This window comes from Heptranchias perlo, chromosome 11 (genome assembly GCF_035084215.1).
Source record: "Heptranchias perlo isolate sHepPer1 chromosome 11, sHepPer1.hap1, whole genome shotgun sequence".
Taxonomy (NCBI): Eukaryota; Metazoa; Chordata; class Chondrichthyes; order Hexanchiformes; family Hexanchidae; genus Heptranchias; species Heptranchias perlo.
The window spans coordinates 20,778,624-20,804,090 of record NC_090335.1 but is presented as its reverse complement, the minus strand read 5'-3'; the positions used below and the strand labels follow the sequence as shown (position 1 = coordinate 20,804,090).

Sequence of the window (25,467 nt, the reverse complement as noted above, 5' to 3'; positions counted from 1 at the left end):
AGAGCTCTTCAAATTAATAGTTCCCATTGGCATGCCTTCAAGGTTAGAGCACTAACCTTTTGTAAAAGCTTCTTGAAATGGGAAAAATAAACTGCTGCCTGAATAGCTAAAGTTTCATTGAAAGCACACCAGGGACGGCTGAATCAATTTTTTAAAATTCAGTTTATGTGTACATTAGAGGTGTGTCTGAGGGAATCGGAGACAAACAGTACTGATCCCTCATTAATCTGAGAAAAACAAAGAGAGATTACATAGAATCCACAGCACAGAAACACATCATGAGGCTCAATTGGTCTATGCCTCCACAGGAACCTCCTCCCTCCCTAATACCTCTTCCCACTACCACCCCCCTCCATTCCCTTCTCCCTCATGTAGGCATCAAGCCTCCCCTTAAATGCACCAATGTTGTCTGCTTCAACCCTCCATGTGGCAGCGAGATCCACATTCTCCCCACTCTCTGTGTAAAGAAATTCCTTATTTGATCTGTTAGTGGTCATGTTATATTTACTCCCCCCTTGTTCTGGATTCACCCATAAGTGGAAACAGTTTGTCCACACCCACCCTATCGAACCCCTTCATAATTATGGAGAGAGAAAGTTGACAAACTGAAGCACAACATTTAAATATAAACAATCCCACCAGTACCATTTGTTATCAGCCTCTGAGGAATACACATTAGTCCCTGCCTCGAGCATCAAGCTGTTATCGTCACAGCGTTACCAAAGAAAGGAAACCCCAATAATAAATGACAGCAGAAAGTTTCCTGTGGTCCAACCTCTGCATGCACTACAACGATGACTTGTTTTCCCAGTGATACGTGCGGGCGAGGTGTTGGCACAGCCTCCTGCATGTTTTCAACGTGTGCCATGCCCGTTAGCGATGGATTGCGGCAGGAGCCGGGTCATTGCTTCACTGAAAGCCTCCGAGAGTCCGAGCCACAGGAGTGAGCCTGCAGGCAGCCTTACACCCTGCACGGAGGCGGGAGAGAAAGTTTGTGAGAAGTCCCAATTTCCATTCATTTCTGTGAAAGCCCATCCATCGAGGGTCAGATTTCAGCCTGTCCGTACGGCCACTCCTAAAGGGGCAGCCTTACTGTACCATGGATTTTCTTTGAGTCGCCGTCGCGCCTGGAATAACCACGGGCAATCTGTTCTGGAAAATCTGCTGTACACCCACTGTAATAGGTTGCATAACCTGCAAACATTTTCAATGCTGTTTTCATATTTTACCTTGCTTTGTATTAATACTAGAATAAAATAATACATTTGCATTCTCCCTCGGGAATGAAGATGGTAAAATATCTTCTAAGATACTTTACCATGGCAACCCTTTTTATGGAAATTAGTGCTTCCATGCTCCCTTTGCAAATACTAATGGTTATTTTGATGTATTAGTATTGTTTGTTTAAACAGGACATCTTAACAGCTCATTATTTTTAACTGTATTAATATCTTAAGTTCTTTGAATTCCCTCAAAATTGATATAAACCAGCATTTTATAAATTTAACATTGCCTGCTTACAATCTGGATATTTATGTGAGATAATGCTTCCGTTGAAGGGGGTACTGGGGTAGATAAGGGTCCTCATTGCACCCATTTTCCAGGCCCAAAACAGGGGCAAAAAATACCAATTTTGCGGGGCAGTGTCGCACAACCCAAGAACTCCTTGGAATACGTCCAATCCCATATTGGATAGGGCGATTTATTCAGGCATCTCTGGCGGCTACTTAAAACAAGCATTAGGTCCCTTGCCTATGTTGCACGTACACAAGTCTCACATGCCTACAGCTGTGAATGGAGCACTGTAAGAAAGAAAGACTTGCATTTATATAGTGCCTTTCACGACCTCAGGACGCCCCAAAGTGCCAATGAAGTATTTTGAACTGTAATCATGGTTGTAATGTAGGAAGTTAACATATGCAAGGGGCCTAATTTTTTAAGTCAAATGCAATTGATGGCATTACGTGAGCAACATATGATTTTACTGCACTAAAGATTATTTGGTTGGATTGAAATTTATTAAATCATACCAATGAAGTAAATGTGGTGAATTGTTGCATGATACAAAGTTTCTTATTGCAGGGAACGAATGAGATGCTCTGTGGGAGTTTTAATAGAGGACTTTTATTTCTCAGGGAGTTCATATCAGTGATAACCTTTCAGTGCCCTCTCATCATCTTTGCGTTTACACTGTTAGCTGTCTATGGGTCTGTGGGACAGGCCCCTAGCACCACAAGTCTTATAACAGTGACAGTAAATTTCTGAAGCCCCCTCATTCAGAAAGGAAATGGAAACCAGTGTTGGCAAAACATCTTGCGGTAAACTAGGACCCCTGGCATTTCTCTTCCATTTCTTTTGTCATCTTTCGCTCACCTTGATAAACTACTTTAAAGCGGTAATAATAACCTCTGGTTTATCTTCCGCTCAACAAATGGTGGCTAGGAAATAGTGAACACGGAGATAATCTATCTCATGAGTAAATGAGCCTTTACAATGACAAGTAACAGGCATGAGTTATGAGTGGGATAAGCATCGATTGTACATTCTATTTATACTGCAGCTGAAATAAATTAAAACTAGTCATTTTCTTCAAACTTATATTTCATTTGTCTGCCCCAATGGCTCCCTGTCACATACGCTAAGATATATAGACCTAAAAATTCCTAGTTCATTGCCTGTCTGCGCTGAGTTAGGTGATCCCAGCCAGGGAGGTAATTGAGGTGCTACAATTGATCTGAGCATCCTTGGGCTCTGGTAGGGAAAAATCAGCCAGGGTTCCTGCTCCCGATCGCTGTCCATTGACCTCTGGGAAAGTGAATGTGGGTGGGCATTGGGTTAGGGCAGTATGGGCTCAGCTGTGATGTCTCTCAAGGTAAAATAGTCTGCTCTCACTCACTGTCAGGCCTCTCATCCAAGGAATGGCCACTTGTTGGAGGGTACCCAATGTCTATTCAGTCACACCTCAGCATAAGAACATTGGGAACCATTTCTCTGAATAACTTTTCCACAGGCTCTGGCTCTCTAGTACCTCACCCATTGCCCGGGCAATGAGTGTCAGCAGGCTAGGTGACCTTCAGGGGCATCGGAGCCAGGTCTGATCTTGTTCTCACCCAATACCTAAACGTGTACTTCACAAAAAGGGTTACTGGATAGTATAAATTAAATTGATGACTTTGAAAAGGCCCTTAAAGTTGGCAGCTCCAGCAGACGCAGAACATTCCAGAGATTACAGGCGTTGCTGACGCTGAGCTCAGTTACATCAACCAAAAATTGCTTAAAACAAAGGTCTTCAAAAATCACATCAAGTTAAAAACAAATGTTCCCAAAGCCAAGTATTCTTTTTGAAGAATGCAATGTGTCAGTGTATTTTTTTTTATCAGCAGAGGGATATATTGAAAACAAACACACTAATGATCATTATACAGTTGAATGACATAAAACACTTCACTGCAATTAATTCCAATCTCAGGTTTTCGGAATTTCAAAACTGTAAACACTGAGATTCCCCCCACTCCCAAATAAAACCCCTACAAAGTGGTAGGAAAGTAGAAGAAGTGGGTCTCAGATGATTCATTATGAACTGTTTATGTCTTTAAATTGGAAATACAAGGCAGAGCAAATAGACTTTTGTACATTGCTGCAGTGATTTATTTGGAACTACAGTATCCACAAAGTGTGGATTCTACATGACAGAAAACATGGACTGGATCCAGATACCTGGCTGGACTGGAGTGGGCCTCTGCTGAAGTAGCCACAACAAGCATTTTGAAAACTTATCCTGAAAAGACGAAATTGTTCTCATGTCAGGTACATTTATGGGCCAGGTTCCTATGGTATGCAGTGACTAGTTCTGTGTTTTACCTTCTTAACAAAGAACCTTGTGATAATAATCTCCCATTTACCTGATCATTGGCACGCACTAGCATACATTAAATCATGGTCTGCGGGACCTGAGCTATTATTAGCTGCTCAGGTGCAAAAGCATTTCCTGTTTGGAGGGGACGTCTTGCGGATCCTTTACTGGAATCAACCTTTGAATTGGGAAGATTGTGTCGGAGATCAGTAGAAGGGGCACATCTTTGTTCAGCGGCCCGGGCAATCATCAACTTGATTTCTTATTTTTTCACTTGCATGTGTGTAGCTGAGAGAAAAAGCCTGTCCAAGTCAGTCTTATCTCCATGTTTCAGATTTAACTTTGATTTCCCCTGTGAGGCGATCGCTAAGCAACAAAACATAAGAGAGCTGATCTTAAACCCCTGTGCCCAACGAAAATAGGGCGGGTGGGGGTAGGGATGGCGCTTTCAGGCAGCGTCTGACCCCACAGGCAGGTGAGGCCCTCATTGAAATTCAAAAGTCGGGGTCTGCTGACATCATTCAGGCCCCGGCACCATTTTATGGTATAGTCGCTTGTTTGGCGGACGGTAGCGGCCTCACCGGCAACACCAGACGACACGGAGGAGCAGGCCCAGAAGAGAGCCACTAAGGGAGGTCAATTTTGTTTTTTTCTTTCTTTTTACGGTTTCCTTGTGGAGCTCTGGGTTCCCCCCAACCACGATCGTGTCCGTTCCCCTCCCCTCCCCCACTTATCTGGTTGCTAGGAAACGTTCCTGCGGGTCCTCGGCGATGGTCTGCCGCACACACACACACACCGCTCCCGCACGCCCATTCGTCTCCACATCATTCCCAACGGATACAAGTGGCAATCGTTCCTTCAGTGTGGTACTGAGGCCCACGATTAAAATGGCCGGGACCTCACCCCGGCAAGTTGGGGAAGGCCTGCCGCTAGTCTCACCAACCCCACTGTCGCCTCTTGCCCCAGGTTAAAATGGGGGCTGATGTCTTTGCCTGTAATATTCCTTTTAACCGTCTTCGACCGCCCTCTCATAACCATTTATTATTGTGTATTTGACTTTTACATATTTTAATCACCAACAAATCTAAAGAAATGATATCCTGATAAGTGATAACACAGTCTGTTGGGGGTCGATTTTAGGATGGCCGAACGGGTGCGTTGGGGGCAGGGGGGGGCTCGTGAAATCAGGGAATCCCGGATCGGGTCCAGAGCCCGGCTCCAACCAGCCCACTTCCGGGATCCCCAGTGACACGTTCGGGTGCGCGCGCAGCTCCCGCTTGCAGGACGATGACAATTTAAATTCTTACTTACCTAGTTGACAGACCTCGTTGACAGGAGATTTTGGCAGGGGTGCAATTTTGAAGGATCCTCAGCGTGTTTCCCGTGCTGTTGTGGGAAACACTCCCTGTTGGAGCAGACGTGTTTCAGTCAGCAGCCAGTGGGAGATGCAAAGGATTTTTTGACAGTTGGGGGGGAATATTGAAGCAGGGCACTCTGTCACTTCAGACAAATTTTTGGCTGCAACACCTTTGTCTTTCTACTCAAAATTATTAATTTATACCCTAACTTCTGCGGTGCAAACACATTTACCTACTTTGCAGACCCTCTCAAACTCACACCGTCAGGATGGGGGGGCGCCATGGCTGCATTCATCGCTTCATCCGAGGACGAGCAACATCACCAGCCTCGCCAGGCACGCCGTCCACACGGAGCTCCACAACACAGTGCTGCGCCACAGGCACCTGCACAAAATAGTTGTGCAACTTTACATACACCCACTGTAGGGGACCCAATGGGTGGCATCAAGTGTGGGTGTTCATGGAGAACCTCATGAAAGGGACTTATTGCACAAGCCAGTCAAGAATGGCCAAGACTTGGCAGTAGTGGTGACAATATAATATTTAATGTGAGTTGAACCAAAATCAAATATAAATAAAAAACATGACAAACCGTCAAACACCCTTATGCATCCCTTTTGTGCTCACAAAACCTTTGCCTTACACGTCCTACTACTCATACGTGATGAATCCCCTGTGGCTGCAGCAGAGGTAGTGGCAGGTTGGGTGAGGGTGACCGTGAAAGAGATGCATCAGAGGGTGAGTATAAGACACAGCCATGAGATTGTATGAGGATTGGGTTGAGTGGTAGTGGTGGGATGAGTACTGGGGAGGTGAGTAAGTGCAGGTAAGATGAGGATGAGGTTTGAGTGGGTGTGAGGAGTGATGTGACAGGGTAGTGTTGGCAGTGCAGAAGGAGTTGCGGGGTGGGGGCGGTGATGTGGAAGACGGAGTGTAGGAGAGTGAGTAAGTGTGCTCACTTTGGCTGACCTAGTTAGGTCATTGAAGCGGTTCCTGCACTGTAAACCAGGTGTGGGATATGTTGGTGGTGCTGCTGACCTCCTCTGCCACCTCGAGCCAGGCCTTCTTGGTGGCAGAGGCAGGCCACTTCCTCCCGTCCACCGGGTAGAAGATCTCTCCTCCTCCTCCTCCTCACCCCATCCAGTAAGACCTGAAGTGAGGAATCATTAAACCTGGGAGCAGCCTTTCCCCTGGGCTGCTCCATGCTGTAATTTTGGCTGTTTGCTGCAGGAGCAGCATTGGAGGACTGCCCCTTTAAATAGAACTCCTCCAGCTGACAGCCTGCGATGCGGGTGTGCAGTCCGCCCACTGCACAGGTTTCCAACGGGAAACCCGGAAGCCAAGGTAAGTGGCTTCAATTTACTCGCGATCGCATGGGGAGCCCACCGATTTTACTGGGCAGGTTACCCACTCGCCCAGTCAACCCCCTGCTGCCAACCCACCTCCCTGGTAGTATCGGGGCCTTAGTGTGAGAAGGGCACTGATAAGCACAAGAACGTAAATTACACACATTCATTGTACATGTCACCAACAAAAACACCTTGCATTTATGTAGCATCTTTAACATAGGAAAACATCCCAAGGCACTTCACAGGAGCGTTATCAGACAAAATTTGACATTGAGCAATGAAGGAGATATTAGATGGGGTGGCTAAAAGCTGGATGAAAGAGATAGGTTTTATGAAGCATCTTAAAGGAGGGTAAAGAGGTGGAGTGACAGGGAGGGAATTCCAGATCTTAGGGCCTAGATGGCTGAAAGCACAGGTGCCAATGGTGGGGCAAAGGGAGAGGGGAATGCTTAAGAGGCCAGAATTGCAGGAACGCAGGGGAGTGGTAGGACTGGAGAAGGTTACAGAAATGGGGAGGGCTGAGGCCAGGAGGAGATTTGAACGCAAGCCTGAAAATTTTAAATTCAAGGTGTTAGTAGACCAGGTGCCAAGGTAGGTGAGCGAGCACAGGGGTAATGGGTGAGCGAGTATTGGTGCGGGTTAGGATTGCTAAACTAAAACAAAAATCTGAGTACAATATTAAAGGAGCTGTACATCTCAATTCTTATGATGTGGAGATGCCGGTGATGGACTGGGGTGGACAAATGTAAGGAATCTTACAACACCAGGTTATAGTCCAGCAGTTTTATTTGAAAATCACAAGCTTTCGGAGCTTTTCTCCTTCGTCAGGTGTGTGAAGGTTTCCATAAAAGCACCGCATATATAGTCACAGAACAATGCCTGGTGATCACCGAAAGCTTGTGATTTTCAAATAAAACTGTTGGATTATAACCTGGTGTTGTAAGATTCCTTACATTTCTCAATTCTTAGTAATGGCATTTTAAAATATATTTGTAATTGTGTCATATATTCTATGCGTTGGTGAAATTTTATTTTACAAACTTTTGGGGAGGCTCCCACAATAATTCAGTTGGCAAACGTTCTTCCCCCATTTGAAACTGAGGCACAAAAAGACCACAAAGATCCCAGGCTCAGTTCCTGGTCTCAGCGAGCAGGTGGTGTGTTACAGTTTGCCTCGGCACCCGTGGCCTTCTCGCTCCTGATTGCTGACTCCTCCTGGAAACTGGCCATGTGAGAATATCAGTATTCGGCCTCGCTGTGATTTCATCCATGGTCAATAGCATGCTGGCATTCACTGTCTAGCCTTACGGGTGCAAAATGTCCGCTCAGGCACGGTACTGGAAGATGGCCAATGTCTGTGGAACTGTAGCTCCAGGTGAGACAGCACCTGCAGGAGTGGAGGAAAAAAATATCTTCAGGTAATCAACCTCCCTCACCTTGTTTCTGGGGAGATTTGAATGTTAGATACAATCCAGCTGCATTTAGGAGATAGGGGGAGGGGCTGGAGAATGCAAAGTGTCATTCCTCGAGTGATTTTTTTTTAGATTCAAAATAGCAATAAAAAATTTGTGGGAATGATTCTAAGAAAATAGTCTCATTAAGAAATTTAGATAATGTTACAAACTGCAAATGTGAAACTCAAAGGGGTTAATTATCATCTCAAACCCCTAAAGGAAATTTATTTTCATTGTAAGTACTCCCGCACTCCCGCTTTATTATTGAAGAAAAATTAAATCTGACCCATGCAACCCATTTACTTTTCCAATGATTATTGCCATGGCCAACATCCTGAGGCAGGTGCTCCATTCAAGGATTATCACTGCGAGATTTCAAGAGTTAAGATCCCCATTACAGGGCTGCTGGTAACAACAGCTCTGATTTAAGTGGCAGTGCAGTAACATAAAGAGGCAGGGTTACTGCCTCCAAATGAGTGGAGAACCATCTCAGGAGGTGGTGATCCTGCGATGCCCCAGAAGCAGCCACATTGCCGGCGGCAACATAAACAATGTCATTGCTGCCATTTCTACTGACCGCAGGTAGGCCCAGCAGTCAGCCCAACCAAACATGCCAGCAACGCCATTCCATCCTTCCTGCCCTCTGTGGATCGCTGCTACTGCCAGTGCCACGGAATCCATCGGTTCTACAGTATACGGGCTTGCAAAAAGAAGGGCAGGACAGGGTCCATCGAATCTGTCCTATCCTAACATGCGGCAACCACTCGCACTGCTGACCCGTTGCAATCTCCTGGGAGAGGGAAAAAACAGAGAAAGGAACTAATGATCAAATTTTGGGAAATTCCACTCCAACTGCCTAAGACAAGCAAGCAAAGCTCCAGGGAACTGTGGCAACCCATAACTCAGGGGCCTGTCAAGTTGCCTTTTAAAAGACCGAAAAGTAGCGAATGTATACCCATCAGGTGTTCAGGTAATCTGTTCCAGAGAACAATGACAGCACCAGGACCCGCAGCATATTTTTCACACGCTGAGTATAGAGGTTGGGCCACACCCTCACTAATAACTCTTAAAGCACTAACCACACCGGGGATGAATTCCCACGGGGATTCTTTCACTCGCTGGCTGTGGAAGAGCCGCGGTAACCCTGGAAGGCTGACACCATTTATCTGGGGTTTTCTGCCGGAGCTCTGGCCAGCGGGCGGGAGGACCATCCCAGTCTGGCTATCTCAGCTCAGTTTGAGTGTATTTTCAAATGTTTATGTTGTCACACTCTGATAAAAACAAAGAAAAGATGGTAGCACCAGACCCTCCTGATCAATAAAACAGTTTTTCTATGTTATGTTAAATATTATTAGCTATCTGCTTCATAATCACATATTGTAGCTGATGAGTCTTCAGTGCATGGATTGCTTTCTCTTCATCAGCCTCCCTAAGAAGCCCAATGTTAGCTGTGGCTCAGTGGTAACATTCTCTCTTCTGAGTCAAAAAGGTTGTGGGTTCAAGTCCCACTCCAGAGATTTTGAGTACATAATCTAGGCTGGGAGTGCTGCATTGTTGAAGGTGCTGTCTTTCAGATGAGACATTCAACTGAGGTCCCATCTACCCTCACAGGTGGATGTAAAAGATACTGTGGTACTATTTTGAGGAAGAGCAGAGGAGTTCTCCCAGTCTCCTGTTAACATTTATCCCTCAACCAGCAGCTAAAACAGATGATCTGGTCATTTGTTTCATTGCTATATGTGGGTTCTTGCTGGGTGCAAATTGGCAACCATGGTGCCTACACTTCTGAAAGTACTTCATTAGGTATTTGTCACACTGTTTGACTGACATCTAGTACTGGATGTGCATTTGTTTCCCCCAACTAAATATTATTTACGATATGTTCCCCAACCATTGTCTTCAGTTCCTGCCACAAACTCTGTTCCCTAGCCACTGACTCCATCCGTCTCCCTGGCTATTGTCTGAGGCTGAACCAGACTGTTCACAACCTTGGCGACCTATTTGACCCTGAGATGAGCATATCCGCTCCATCACCTACTTCCACCTCCGTAACATCGTCCGTCTCCGCAGCCTCAGCTCATCTGCTGCTGAAACCCTCATCTATGCCTTTGTTACCTCTGGACTTGACTGCTCCAATGCTTTCCTGGCCGACCTCCCGTCTTCCACCCTCCATAAACTTGAGCTCATCTAAAACTCATACCAAGTCCCGTTCACCTATTACCCCTGTGCTCGCTGACCTACATTGGCTCCCGGTCCGGCAACGCCTTGATTTTAAAATTCTCATCCTTGTTTTAAATCCCTCCATGGTCTCGCCCCTGCCTATCTCCGTAACCTCGTCCAGCCCTATATCCCTCTGAGAACTCTGTGCTCCTCTAATTCTGGCCTCTTGTGCATCATCAGTTTTAATCGCCCCACCATTGGTGGCCATGCTTTCAGCTGCCTAGGCCCTAAGCTCTGGAATTCCCTCCTTAAACCTCTCTGTCTCTCTACCTCTCTCTCCTCCTTTAAGATGCTCCTTAAAACCTACCTCTTTGACTAAGCTTTTGGTCACCTGTCCTAATATCTCCTTATGTGGCTCGGTGTGAAATTTTGTTTGATAACGCACCTGTGAAGTGCCTTGGGACGTTTTACTACATTAAAGGCACTACATAATGCAAGTTGTTGTTATGCGTTTGGGATGTCCTAAAGTCATGAAAGGTGCTGTATAAATGCAAGTGCTTTCTTTTTTTCTTTTCAGTGTAGTTATGGCTGTGAACACTACTGCAGTGGCTCTGTGGTTAACTGGACTACCTGATTTGCTAATCTGACAGACCAGAAGGTCCTGATTAATTACTGTTAATCTTCAGTGTGCATCGACGACATAGCGTGTACTAGCCATCGGCATCAAGCATGGCAGTGCCAGCAAAAATGATTTCAAAAGATGCCCCAGATTGAGTCAGCCTTCCTCTCATGAACTTTAGATTGAAAACAGTAAGGGCTAAATGCCTCGCTGGCTGAGCGAGGAACTGCATCACCTGGCTTGATGCTGAGTCACCCAGGCCTCACAGGTTTCCTGTTGACTAATCCCTGGTGTGTGCTGAGCCTGCTGGTCTCAGCCAGGTCAGTGGTGAGGTGGCTACAATCAGTTTCAACACACCTGAGCTGGAGAGGGGTGGGGGGGTGGAAATCAAGTAAAGTTCCTGCTGCTGATCATTAAACCATGACCCCTGGTAGAAAGTGCCCAGATGCATTCTTCTTTTACCTTATCCTGGTCCCACAGTGCGACACACAGACTGGCATCCCATACTCACATTAAAACACAGCTCTCAGCATTCAGAGTTCCTTCTTATGGTTTATACTGCAAAGCAGGGAAAGAAAGAAAGACTTGCTTTTATATAGCGCCTTTCACAACCTCAGGACTTCCCAAAGCGCTTTACAGCCAATGAAGTATTTTTGAAGTGTTGCCACTGTTTTAATGAAGGAAATGCAGCAGCCAATTTGCGCTCAGCCAGGTCCCACAGACAGTAAATCAATACGATAATGACCAGATAATCTGCTTTAGTGATGTTGGTTGAGGGATAAATATTGGCCAGGAGAACTTCCCGTTCTTCTTCAAAGTAGTGCCATAGGATCTTTTACGTCTACCTGAGAGGGCAGATGGGGCCTCGATTTAAAATCTCATCCAAAATTTGGCACCTCCGACAGTGCAGCACTCCCTCAGTATTGCACTGGAGTGTCAGCCTAGATTTTGTACTCAAGTCTCTGGAGTGGAACTTGAACCCTCATTCTTCTGAGAGAGGGCTACCACTGAGCCACAGCTGATACACTAAACTTTGCAAAGGTGAATTCTTCCAGTTCTTACACAAACAATTTCAATTTGTATTCTTTTAATATAATAACTAAAACAACCAATGAAAGGAAATGTACTTTGTAAATTCTGGTTTCTGCCTGCATCTATTTCCCATTTTCAGTGAGGTGAGAGAAGGAGTTGGTTTGGAGGCAAACCATCCCTTTAAGACTTGGGTATTAAATTAGAAGTGAATATTTCCGCTTAATGCTTAGTTAATCCAAAAGATTTTAACCACAAAACTGAATGTGTCCTAACCTGCTTCGTTGTACCGATCAAGTCAGATTTTGTATGGTTAATTAAATTTGGATCTGAATTGACAGGAAACAAGATTTCTTTTTGAGTCACCAGTGCCCAAGTGCTACTTCCTGACAGCTTGCTCTTTTTCCTCCATTTTCTTCCCTCCTCTCCTCTCCCCTCTCCTCCTGAAGGTACTGACCCTTGTGTTGGTACAGGGCTCCACAGGTGTTGGCAGCCATCTTGTACCTTAACCAAGTGGCAATCCTTTACGTGTAATCGTAGAGAGTGAACGTTGTCGGGCGATTTGATCCGTGAGGCTCGGACCTTGTCCTTGCCTGGTGCTTGCATAGGAAGCAAGGATCATAGGATGGATGGCACCAGGAGCGTAAACCTTGGCTGATTGCTTTTCTTCCTTTCCCTAGCCCAAGGGTGTTGATACCAATTGTATCAGAAGTTGAACCTTCATGTTCTGCATAGTTCAGTACGATGGCTTATAGTGTATTTCTTTACTGAGCCATCGGGGGTGGGGGCATGTACATTGTGTTCTTCTTTCAGGACGCTCACCATTTAATGCCCATTGCAATTCAGCTGGTCTGTGCATTACCATATAGAAAACATTCCTTCATCATTTCCATACAAAATGTAAATCTTTATTACATTTGAACACTGTCTAATGAATAATGAAACATGGCTAGAAGACACGTCCTTAATGAGGAAACAGCTGATTTGTGCTTTGTGAGGGGATTTCTGTATATTTACAGGTGCAGCCACATTATTCGTGAAGGGGATTATAAATGATTTCTTGATGGATTTTAACTAATCCCTACTCACCCGTCCCCCCACCCAATCCGAAAAAATTAGTTGTGGTCAAGTGAGATTTTCTGTCAAATACAATATTAGATTTCCAAAATATTTAAGTTTGTATATCTGTTTTGGAATGACTAATAAATGGTAAGAAACGTGCAATGATTATTGGCAAGGTGGTTGAGCGTGGTTTATTTTGGTTTCTGCTTCAGTCGCTTGCTGTGATCTGTATTGGATCCAACAGAAGGGCTTGGCTGCTGAATGGGGTAATGCTTGTCGAGGCCAGTGCCATGCTGGGGCCCAACAAACCGTGCAAATCCCCCGGGGAGAGAGCCATCGCCCTAGAGAATAGCTGACAGTCGACAGCAGCTGGGACACTAGCCAGGAAGCCAAGTGTGGACAAACCGGAGCCTAGACAAACACGAAGAGACAGGACGCATCCACCACACAAAGAAGGGTCAGTGAGGAGCAAGGCCCAGCTCCAAGCAGCGTGTGGGAAAGGATAATTATGGGATAGAAGCAACGGACAGCACCAGTAAATGAGACTCCAGGTCATAGGTCTCTATCCAACTACTGTGACCATATTTGTGCAGAGCCCCAGTCTGATTTGGTTAAAGTTGTAGGATTCTTTTGTATTTCTGCATATCTGCCTATGTCACAAACTATTAAATATCTCTTTCCATGAGCTCAGTAGTCACACTGGGTCCTGGAGTGTGTAGTATTTGAACTACAGGGGATCACAGTTTAGGACTACAGTGTTCCCAATAAGGCACACAAGCACGTACAGCTCCACAAATAGCCACGTATCTGTTCACAGTGTATAGAATTCCCATGTAGTGTCAATGTACGGAAGTTGTGATGCGATAGAATAGGGTGGTGGAGCGATGCTTTCCCACATGTTCAGCTCCCAATCTCAGCCATATTATCAGGCCAGAGGTCAGGCCAAATTCCTTTTTAATTTCTTTCCGATGGATTTCCGACTCATGTTGGGTACAGTGCTTTGACGCCAGATGCGCTTTGCACTTCACCTAACTGTGATAGCCAGGAGTGGGAGCCCTGATTAATTTGTTTCCCTCCCCTCCCTGGCAAACACAGAGGTGGAAGTCAGTTGTAGAGTCCTGATGCACCTCAGCTGAGATCAGCTAACTCAGAGTAGACCAGGAATCAAACCATCCTGGTCTTATATGGCTCAGTTCCACACTGGGCAGTACACTTAGTAACTAACCAATCACAAAAGTTCCAGAACTCTTTCCTCAGGCCAGATCAAGAGAAGCAATGGCAGAGACCTAGGAACAGGCCATGGGGTCTGCCATATAGTCCTGCCAATCTTTTTGTGTCTCTTTTTTAGCGATGTGCCTGATGCCTTTGGTAGCTGAAAGTTGAGATTAGAAACTCCCTGTGTGGAGAATCACAACCACAGACTTACATCATATCCTTGACACAGTGGGGGTGGAATTCGTATTGGCAGCAGCGCAAAATGTGCACTAGTGAATTGACAGCCTGTTTTACACCCTGCCTGATATTGACTCAAACGGAAAAGAAAATTGAGCGGAGTGTAAAACGGGCTGCCAACGTGCTATTGCCCGTTTTGCGCTAACATCAGGACAAATTTCACCCGCAATGTGTCACTGCTCCAGTCATTGTGACACCACAATGCCAATCATTGTTCCTTTAAATACTGCCTAGGTACATTGATAAAACTAGACATAGGGGCATGTATTCAAGACTTTTTGGGGATGAAAATGTCCTTTCTGTTGATTCTCATATTTTATGTTGTTTAATTGTGATTCCCTGAAGCCCATGTATGTTTTCCAACTAACGGGACTGTCTGGAACAAAAACAACTTCTGTTTTCTGAAGGGACCCTTCCTGCCTGTGCCATTTTCCTTATGGCTCTTCAAAACAGGATGTATAAAATGGTGCCTAACGGAAAAAGAATTGTAATTTAAATTAAATTTACAACATATTCTAACCATTCCCTGGTGCTTCAGCAGTCAGCTATGGATCAGTTACAAAGGAAGATTTATATTTAACGGCCTATCTCATTTGCAGACTTCCTTCATGGGAAGGGGATTGCCACAGTTGATGTTCCCTCGTGCTTTGGGATCATTATCACTTTGTAATCTCTTTGACCAAGCTTTTGGTCACATGCCCTAGTATCTCTTTATGTGGCTCGGTGTCAATTTTTGTCTGATTACACTCCTGCGGGACGTTTTACTACGTTAAAGGCACTATATAAATGCAAGTTGTTGTTGATGATGGAGAGGCTTTGGCCCAATAATGTGCCTGAACCCTGCTTCAGAAGAAGAGGACTTTGTGCTGCATTAGTCCAAATGTTTCTACTCATCACGCCAGAGCCTAGAAATGACAATTGGTGTTATTAGGAAATGAGCACATAAAGTGTTCATTTAACAATCCTCCATCTATTATTTTAACAGCGTTGTGAGACTTTGAAGATAAACAGTTAACACACCCATTAAAGTAGCAGAGGAAGATTATGAGAATGCGCTAAGAATGTGTCCATTATTATCAGCAACAGTAACTTGCAAGCTATGGTCTTTGTGAGTGGGATGGCCAATTTGGTGTTTATTCTTTTCTCTTGCAGTGTACTTGTTCTCACTAGGACTGGATTGAGACTGGACTGAATGCCTTTCATTCGTGCTATCTTTATCACACTTCTGGGTCCAGTTGATCTGGGGGGCGGAGGTGGGGGTGGAGGCAATTCCAATTTTGTCACAAACCAGTTTTTAGCTGCCCGCGAATGAGCACAAGTCCGCCTCAGACCACTTCTCGGCATTTTGGGAGGCATTTGTACTGTCATTTAAAATCTAGATTCACTAGAAATTCACCTGCTCCAGTCTGCAAGTGATATTGTACATGGAATGTGAGGGGCTGCTGACAGAGAAAAGAAATTTCATCCCAATGGGTTAGATGCAAATCTAGGTCCCAGTGAGTATATCTAATGCACTGGACCAACCCCACAGTCTCCTCATTATCTGCTTTGGCTATGAGCCTGGTGAGGAATCGAGTCAGTTAACAAGTCATTGCAATATAGCAATGAAAATCAGATTCTTGTGTGATCAGAAGCACAGCCAATACAAGTTGTGTTCACACTGAAAAGTCTCTGACAATCAGTGCCGTTAGCTCTAAGCATGGCTGCTCTCCCACTTACTGTCAGTTTGAGTCTCAACAGTGAAATAACACTAAATCACAGGAATGGCAGAAACTGTATGAAAAAACTGAAAGGTTCAAACAGTAATTGTCAAGTTCTTTCCATTAAAGCCGTGTGTTGTCAGTATGCCTTTGTGTTGCTTTGCTGACAGCCGTTCACAATGTCTGTTCAGTGATAGCAAAAGTGGCGATGGACAAATCAAGGCCACTGCAATTTTTTAATAAAGATCATTTTGAACAATTCAAACACAAGCAAGGGCATATTTTTTGCGCCTGAAAGATGGATTTGTCCCAGTTTTAAAGTCATTTCTTATCTGCCTTCCTCCTTTACGATCCACCTACGTGTCTTGCCATTCTCTGGTCAAGAGGTGGCCTGCTCCTGGATCTCCAGCGTACAGAAGAGTGGTCTGGGCTGACTTACACATGGGTACAAGGGCTAAGTATCCAAGGGTCTCCCATGCTCATGAAACCATATTCCAGCAAAAGTTAGTGTTTTGAGGAAAGCAGAGGAGGACAAGAGAGAAACTGGGAGGGGAATGGGGGGTAGGGGGGAGAGGAGAAGAATCTAACTTTGTAATACTCATCAATAACAGGAAGAAAGGAAGGCTGAATGCAGACCCACCCAGTCATGGCACTTCCTGGCTTGGCTCACACTTTCCATTGACCTTTTTTGTGCACCTGTTGGGAAAAATTCCTGAACAAGAGAAACACCTGTTGAAGCACACTAGGGTATTCTTAATTGGCATTTGCGTTGCTAGGGTACAGTTAATGCCCTCTTGATAACGAAGTATGAGAATTGCTAACTGCCATCAAAAGGCTCTATTAAATGAGGTAGTTTGCTTAACTTTTCTACAAATCTGAAGACTAATTATTTTTTTAAATTTACGAGCAATGTTTGGAAAGATGCCATGGTGCTATAACACTCATCGCTGTCTGCTGATGTCATGTAAATTGTTAAATTATCCAGCTTTGTTAGCAAGGTATGAGATGATTTTTTTTCACCAACAATCGCTGGCTGCATCCAGTGCCTGAATAATTAGAAAAAGAACATGATCGGTGAGCAGCTACAATCAGGTGGGGGGAGAGGTGGGGAGAGGGGGATAGGGAGGATATCTGGAGATTACTGAGGAGGATGAACCAGTGACACCAAAGAAAAGCTGCTGCCAGCAAAACAAATGCAAATGAATGAATGAACAAATGAACGAATAAGTGAGTGCTTGAAGGCCTGAAGCTTCATTTTTCAGATCATAAAACGTGATGAGGCTAAAGGACAGCGTCCCTTCTGCTTTTGTATAGACCACTGTTGTTCAATAGAAATCATTGATTAGCCACAGATGTGGCTACAGCGACACCGTTTTTGGCACATGCCACAGTTTAGTAGAAAACCCCTTAAACGCACTCACACAATATAGTAAATGTACTTCACGTGTGGACATTTACTCAATAAACATCTACCACCATTCAGTGACCAAAGAAGTAAAGCATTCACAACAATCAGAAAACACTCGCTTGCTCTGCTTTTCATCTTACCAACAAACGCACAAAAAGGTTAAAGTTCACATGCATACCCCGTGTGAATATGAGTATTGAGATCACATGCCCAACGATGGTGTCTATTACTCATTTTTTATTTACTAGTCAGAAATGCAATTAGCCACATCTGAATTCTCAATAATGCATTGGACAACACTGGTAAAGGCTACAGGTTCTAGCAGAGGATGATTCAGGGCTATGGGGAGAGAGCAGGGCAGTGGGATTAGCTTTGGATTGCTCTAGTAAAGAGCTGGCACAGACATTATGAGATGAATAGCCCCCTTCATTACTGTAAACTTCAATCGTTCTACATCTGCTTGTTTCTCTTTTCGAGGGGAGGTTCTCAAATATTTCCGTATTTCTGTAAAGTTGCTCTGATATCTTTAGCAGTTGTCTAGCAGCACAGTGCCCACTCCCAGCTACGTGAGTTTAGCTTCAGATGATATTCACTCCCATTTGCTCTCGCTGGATGAGATTTTGGCCAAACTGCTCGACAAAGAAACAGGCACTCAGGGCCCAATTGTAACCTAACCCACCCCAGTGGGAACGATGCGGATTTGGGCTTGGATGCCCATTTAACAACCTGCCAAATTTTACACTCCACTAACTCCAGGAGCGTAAAATGGGGCGGGGTGTGAAACGGTGTCTGACCCAAACCCGCCGGGCAGGATAGGTTAAAATTGGGGCTTCAGTCTCTGAGGAGGTGTCCTTCAGTCTCCTTCAGGAAGGAGGTGGGTAGGGGCAGTCCAGTCACACGGGAGGTGCACCTCCTGCTGGCTGATCAATGAGTTGCAATTATGGCCTCACGGCTGAGGGAAGATGTTTGTGGCAATGGGAGCAGATAGCAGTGAAACGTTGAAGTGGGGAGGAACATGAAGGTAAATATTAACTAAAGTAAACAGTATCAAAGCAAAGGATGGCAATGCCACAAAGGTTAGCTGGCTACATTTTTTGGTCATGTTAAACTGCGAGGACCATGTGATGTATTGTGACCCATGAAAGCATGTAAATTATTTATAACAAAGCAAATTGTACGTAGAGATTCGATAATAGTTCAGCACTGGTTCCAGTGAGAATTGGTTTCTCAATGACTACAATTTTTAAAACAGGCTTATTTGGCTTTTATGTTGCTAGGTAGATTTTACAACATTTTCCTACATTACAACAGTGACTACACTTCAAAAGTACTTCATTAGCTGTAAAGCACTTTGGGATTTCCTGAGGTCATGAAAGGTGTTATATAAATGCAAATCTTTCTTTCTTTATTTTAAGGGGGAAAATGACAGATGCTGGAAATCAAACAAAAACAAAAAATTCTGCAAATACACAGCAGGCCCATCAGGATCTGTTAAGAGGCAGTCAACCTTCCAAGTGTGACCCTCACTCAGAACCAAGTTCTCGGTTACACCCGAAACATTAACCTGTATAGATGTGTACTGAGTACCTGCTGTGTATTTTTAGTTTTCCAGGGTTTATTAGGGCAGACAAAAGTAAAGTCTTCAGTGTCTTCAGTGCCACATTAACAATAGGCCTGCTACTTTTGTCCACATAAACTGAAGAGAAGCAGAATCCTGCTGCACAAAGAAACTCTTTTTAATATTATTCTTAGATCTCAAAGAATCATACAGCACAGGAGGAGGACTTTCGAGCCTGTGCCGGCTCTTTGAAAGAGCTAGCCAATTACTCCCACTCCCCTGTTCTTTCCCCATAGTCCTGCAAATTTTTCCTTTTCAAGTATTCATCCAATTCCCTTTTGAAAGTTATATTGAATCTGCTTACAACAACAATTTGTATTTATATAGCACCTTTAACGTAGTAAGACATCTCTAGGCGTTTGACGGGAGTGTTATCAGACAAAATATGACACTGAGCCACATAAGGAGATATTAGGACAGGTGACCAAAAGCTTGGTCAAAGAGATAGGTTTTAAGGAGCGTCTTAAAGGAGGAGGGAAAGGCGGAGAGGTTTAGGGAGGGAATTCCACCACCCTTTCAGCCAATTGATCACAACCCGTTGCGTAAAAGACATTTCTCCTCGTCTTCCCCCCTGGTTCTTTTGCCAATCTATTGCTCTATTGAGACTGTGGTGGCAGTGCATGGAGACTGCTGTCAGCTTTGTTGTTACCAGCGATGGTAGGATGTAGATTTGCATTGCTGTCCACACCAAGTGAGTTCCTGATTTTAAGCATAACTTGGGGTGGGGGGGAGAGGAGGAGGTCCAGATGCCAACAGGAGCCGGGGTGGGATATTTCGCTGTGGCGAGCATGGGCATGACAATCGGGGTGCACTCCTCACCTATGACCTCAGGCCTAGCGAGAGTCTACACTGGCAGTGGAGTGTCACGGATTGACCCCTTCGATCGCCTAAGCCGGGGGGGGGGGGGTTAGAGAGGAATTTCCCAGATTTTTTTTTCCCCCAAATTGCCTTAGGATTTTTAATCTGGTTTTTCACCTCTCCCAGGAGATCCCATGGTTTCGGGTGGGGTAGGATTGTGTATATATTGGTGATGCGCGAGGTATCACAAATATTGCAAACCAGAGGGAATTATCCCGTCCGTCATTGTTAGTATGTACCAAGCAAGTGGTTACAATGATACCGGCTGAGGCCTGTAAGCTTGTCTATCATCCTGCCTGCACCAGAGAAGTTTGGGATGATGCATGACGGACATAAAAAAGGGGAGATAGAATGGGAAAAATGGCTGTGGAGAGCAGGAAAATATGTGTGTAATGGTCGGGGCCGAAAAGGGGGAGATGGTATGAGTGGGGAGGGAGCCTCAAAAGGGCAAAACACTTGAGACTGGACCCTCTGTTCAAATAACACTTATTTAAATTTGTATGAGCACAGCGGGTGCCTCACTAGAAGTTGAAGCTTTAACTGCAAAGCTCTGAATGTGAACGGTGATGTTTCAAAGCCAAGTGTTTCAGAGGGTAACATCTGTGTTGCATGTGGCTTCAACTGTTTGCATTAGTTTGCAGTTTGAAACTGTTGCCAAAACAAACGTTGAAGAGCTGGGTTGTGGAAACACTACTTCATGCAGGACAAGCAAACACCAGATTCTGATAACTGGAATTGAACTGCTTGTGTTGTAGTCAGAATGAAGCTCTTCTGTGGCAAATACTGCAGTTGTCAGAATTGCCATACTTAAGGCAGGACTACCATGTTTTAAGTCCGGAAGCGCTCTGCTCTGAAAGTGTTGTTGACATGTCACCATGTTTACCAGCGTCAACTCTCCAACATTACAAGCGTTAGAGTGCAAGTCTCTCCGTCACTGGCCTGTTCTGATCTCGGCCTGGCTCAGTGATGAGGGTATTACAATTGACCTCAGTTACCACAGGCTTGGAGGAGAAAAATCAGACAGGGCTTCCACACCTGATCACTACCCAGCACCAGTGCTGCAAAGTGTGCATGTGTGAATATCAGGTGAGAAGAGGATCAGGGCAGCTGTGCTACCCCTTCTCCCGCCCCTCCCCCCCCCCAACATGGTTCAATAGCTAGCCAACTCTCATTGTTCAGGATCGCGCGTCAAAAAAATGGTCAATTTGGTAAAGAACCAGAGGGCTGCTGTCAACTGTGGAACTGTACTTCAGCGTGAGTTCAGGAGAAGGGGGCAAGTGAATGAAGGAAATTGTTTTTAAATTTCACACATATATAGGCTCCCCTGATGGCCTAGTGGGTAAAGGTGGCCCAGTGTAACACTAAGCTGCAGAGGTCAGAAGGTCACAGGTTCACTTTCCCATCTGCTGTCAATTAATTTTAGCTGGAGCTAAGGTCCTAGCGTCCATGCCCCTCGGGCCAGGAGGGGCTGTGCTGTGAAGCCCCCATAGTTAAAAATATCACTGGCACTCACTAACTAGCCTCAAACATGAAGAATGGTCCCTTCCCTTGGGTGAGGTATTGGAGGGCAGCCAGCTAGAGTCAGCACCTTTGGGAGACCTACAGGTGTATTTTTGGAGCTATTTGATACTAATTATTGTCAAGGTCACTGAATCTTCTTAAACATGTGTTGCTGACTTTGTTTTCGTTTTTCTTTCCTTTTCTCACTAAGTTTCTCTACTCCCTCCTCTCCTGAAGGTGTTGACTTCCTCTTGAAGTGCAAGTCCATGGGCACCATCTACCCTCTATTACTTTGCCCAAGTGGCTGTTGAATGTGTGACCATTGACAGTGACTGCCTGAGGCTGTCTGACAGTAGGGCAAGAGCATCTCAACTCACTTCCATCCTGTTCTCACCTAACATTCACACATGTGGACCTGCAGCAGGGATCACTGCATAGCAATCAGGAACGGGAACCCTGGCTGATTCTTTTTTTTATCGCCTCCCTAACCCAGAGCACAGAGGCCTGTTGTAGCCTAATGCTGGTTGGGATCAGCCAACTCAGCACAGATTAGAGATCAAAGCTGGTTCCTTCCTGTTCTATCTGGCTCAGCTACTCACTGGATAATCTTGCTTGAGCCACCACGGGAGGACCTGAAATTGAAATACTTATTGCTGTTCTCTCCGGTGGTCATTGGGGGTGGTCAGTTCGCTATCAGTTTGATGAAGCTTTTAAACACATACTAAAGGTTATCTCTGGACCAGCTTCAGTGAATAAAAGGTTTGAATGTAAACTTTACAATCAACCATTTGGAACCAATTGGCCCCATTACCAAGGCCAAAAGGTTTGACCTTTGAATGAACTTTGTGCACGGAATGTACACATTGGGCAATAATGAACTCAAAAGGTGTGAGTCTGTTCGGGATTACTGAGTCCAGTAACTGTTTTGTCACAAGGTATAGCTGTACCTTTCTTGGTTGTCACAACTGGAGTAGGAATTTACATGTTTAGAATTCTTTGTTAACCTTTTCAGATATCTTTCTTGTTACTGTTTGTGATCTTCTCTGCCTGACAGTCAACAATAGGCTTGATGGAAATTACTGCATGCAGGTCGTTGCTTTTAATGGAAGTAAGGAATCGCCCATCTCTCCTGAAGGTGTTGACATATTTCTGGGGTACAGTTCCACAGGCCATTATTCATCCATGAGCGATTGTTAGCAGGGTATTTGGGTGTAAGGGAATCAAGGCTGATCCTCACCAGTGCCACCACCACCCACCCCCCCCCCCCCCCCACGCACAAACTTTTACCAGGGATCCGAACAGTGATCAGGAGCTGTAACCCTGACCCATTTTCCTCTTCCTAAATCAGTGCTACTGAGGCCAATTGTAGCTGCCCTAATCCTTCCCTGACCGAGATCAGCTAACTCAGCACAGACCAGGAACTCAAAGTGGGATTTTCATGGTATGGATCAGATACTCCCTGGAGAAACTCGCTGAGCCATCAAGGGATTAGAGACATATATACATTCTAAGGGAGTCAAGGAGCAATTGGGAGGAGGAATTTGGCATTTGGCAAAGAGAGCATTCAGGTCATGAATTTACTGCCAGTTCACACACTAGCGGTTGTCTGCATGTGCCTAACTATGTAATGAGGGGTTGCTAACTCTCCAGGGTTGCCCTGGAGTCTTTGGGAATTAAAGATTAATCTCCTGGGCACTGGTTCAGGCAACCTCGGAGAAAAATCATTGGGGCAATAAAATAAATTCTGTGTTTTAAAAAAAAAATTCTTTGAACACTTTGTTTGTTAGTTACAAGAATAGTGGAGATGGGGCAAAAAGGCTGTTTGACTGGGTGGGGTGGTTGGAGGCAGGAGGTCATGTGATGAAACCTCCAGGAATACGTCCAACCAGAGTTCGCAACCCTAATGTAATGGCAAGAGCCTCACCCCTCAGTTGGGCCTGGTTGATGCCAGCTCTGATTTGGTTAGCATAATTTGGGCTGATTGTGGTAGTGAACAGAGGTGTCAATAGGGTACAGGTGTACATGTGAACTAAACCGTGGGACTGAAGGATGGCATTGGGTGAACAGATTACATGGGAGCATGACTGAGATTGACTGTGGCACTAATACAAGAGGATTGTGAATCCAACTGGAGAATTACAATAGAACTTTGTGCCTAGCTTGGCTGTGGCTCCGTTGGTGAAATGTTTGAATACTGACACAGATATAATTGTGTTGATAAATTTATACCTTGATTGACTGCCTCATAACTGCTTGGTTGGTGATGTCATGCCCTGGAGCCCTTCAATTAAAAGCAGACACATATTGATGTGACAATAAAAAATAAACAATCTGAAGGATTATTAACTTCCCAACATTCTGGAGTTTGATAAAGTGCCGCACGGTAGGCTTATCATCAAGATTGCGGCCCATGGTATAAGGGGGGCAAATAGCAACATGGGTACAGAATTGGCTAAGGGACAGGAAATAGAGTAGTGGTGAATGGTTGCTTTTCGGACTGGAGGGAGGTGTACAGTGGTGTTTCCCAGGGGTCAGTGCTGGGACCACTGCTTTTTTTTTTATTCGTTCATGGGATGTGGGCGTCGCTGGCGAGGCCGGGATTTATTGCCAATCCCTAATTGCCATGAGAAGGTGGTGGTGAGCCGCCTTCTTGAACCGCTGCAGTCCGTTTGGTGAATGTTCTCCCACAGTGCTGTTAGGAAGGGAGTTCCAGTATTTTGAACCTGTGACGATGAAGGAACCGCGATATATTTCCAAGTCGGGATGGTGTATGACTTGGAGGGGAATGTGCAGGTGGTGTTGTTCCCATGTGCCTGCTGTTCTCGTCCTTCTAGTTGGGAGAGGTTGCGGGTTTGGGAGGAGCTGTCGAAGAAGCCTTGGCGAGTTGCTGCAGTGCATCCTGTGGATGGTACACACTGCAGCCACTGTGTGCCGGTGGTGAAGGGAGTGAATGTTTAGGGTGGTGGATGGGGTGCCAATCAAGCGGGCTGCTTTGTCCTGGTGTCGAGCTTATTGAGTGTTGTTGGAGCTTCACTCATCCAAGCAAGTGGAGAGTATTCCATCACACTCCTGACTTGTGCCTTGTAGATGGTGGAAAGGCTTTGGGGAGTCAGGAGGTGAGTCACTCGCCACAGAATACCCAGCCGCTGACCTGCTCTTGTAGCCACAGTATTTATATGGCTGGTCCAGTTAAGTTTCTGGTCAATGGTGACCCCCATCATGTTGATGGTGGGGGATTCGGCGATGGTAATGCCGTTGAATGTCAAGGGGAGGTGGTTAGACTCTCTCTTGTTGGAGATGGTCATTGCCTGGCACTTATCTGGCGCGAATGTTACTTGCCACTTATGAGCCCAGGCCTGGATGTTTTCTTGATATATATTAATGACTTGGACTTGGGTGTACCGGGCACAATTTCAAAATTTGCAGATGACACGAAACTTGGAAGGGTAGTAAACAGTGAGGAGGATAGTGATAGACTTCAAGAGGATATAGACAGGCTGGTGGCATGGGCAGATACGTGGCAGATGAAATTTAACGCAGAAAAATGCGAATTGATACATTTTGGTAGGAAAAATGAGGAGAGGCAATATAAACTGGAGGGCACAACTCTAAAAGGGGCACAGGATCAGAGAGACCTGGGGGTATACGTGCACGAATCGTTGAAGGTGGCAGGGCAGGTTGAGAAAGTGGTTAAAAAAGCATATGCAATCCTGGGCTTTATAAATAAAGGCTTAGAGTACAAAAGTATGGAAGTCATGATGAACATTTATAAAACATTGGTTCGGCCACAACTGGTGTATTGTATCCAGTTCTGGGCACCACACTTCAGGAAAGATGTGAAGCCCTTAGAGAGGGTACAGAAGAGATTTACTGGAATGATTCTAGGGATGAGGGACTTTAGTTACGTGGATAGACTGGAGAAGCTGGAGTTGTTCTCTTTGGAACAGAGATGGTTGCGAGGAGATTTGATAGAGGTATTCAAAATCATGAAGGGTCTAGTCAGAGTATAGAGAGAGGAACTGTTCCCATTGGCGGAAGGGTCAAGGA

At 45.1% G+C, this 25,467-nt stretch overlaps 1 protein-coding gene and 1 long non-coding RNA gene across 5 annotated transcripts in view; one reads left to right on the top strand and one right to left on the bottom strand.

The window, feature by feature from the left end:
- Positions 1-25,467, top strand: part of nhsb (Nance-Horan syndrome b (congenital cataracts and dental anomalies)) — a 417,867-nt gene that overhangs the window by 97,032 nt on the left and 295,368 nt on the right. The gene's annotated exons all lie outside the window — the stretch shown is intronic.
- Positions 146-5,057, bottom strand: LOC137327156 (uncharacterized). Its single transcript, XR_010964377.1, has 2 exons — positions 3,903-5,057; positions 146-1,194 (listed from the first exon to the last, which is right to left on the bottom strand). It is a non-coding gene; the product is annotated as an uncharacterized lncRNA (long non-coding RNA).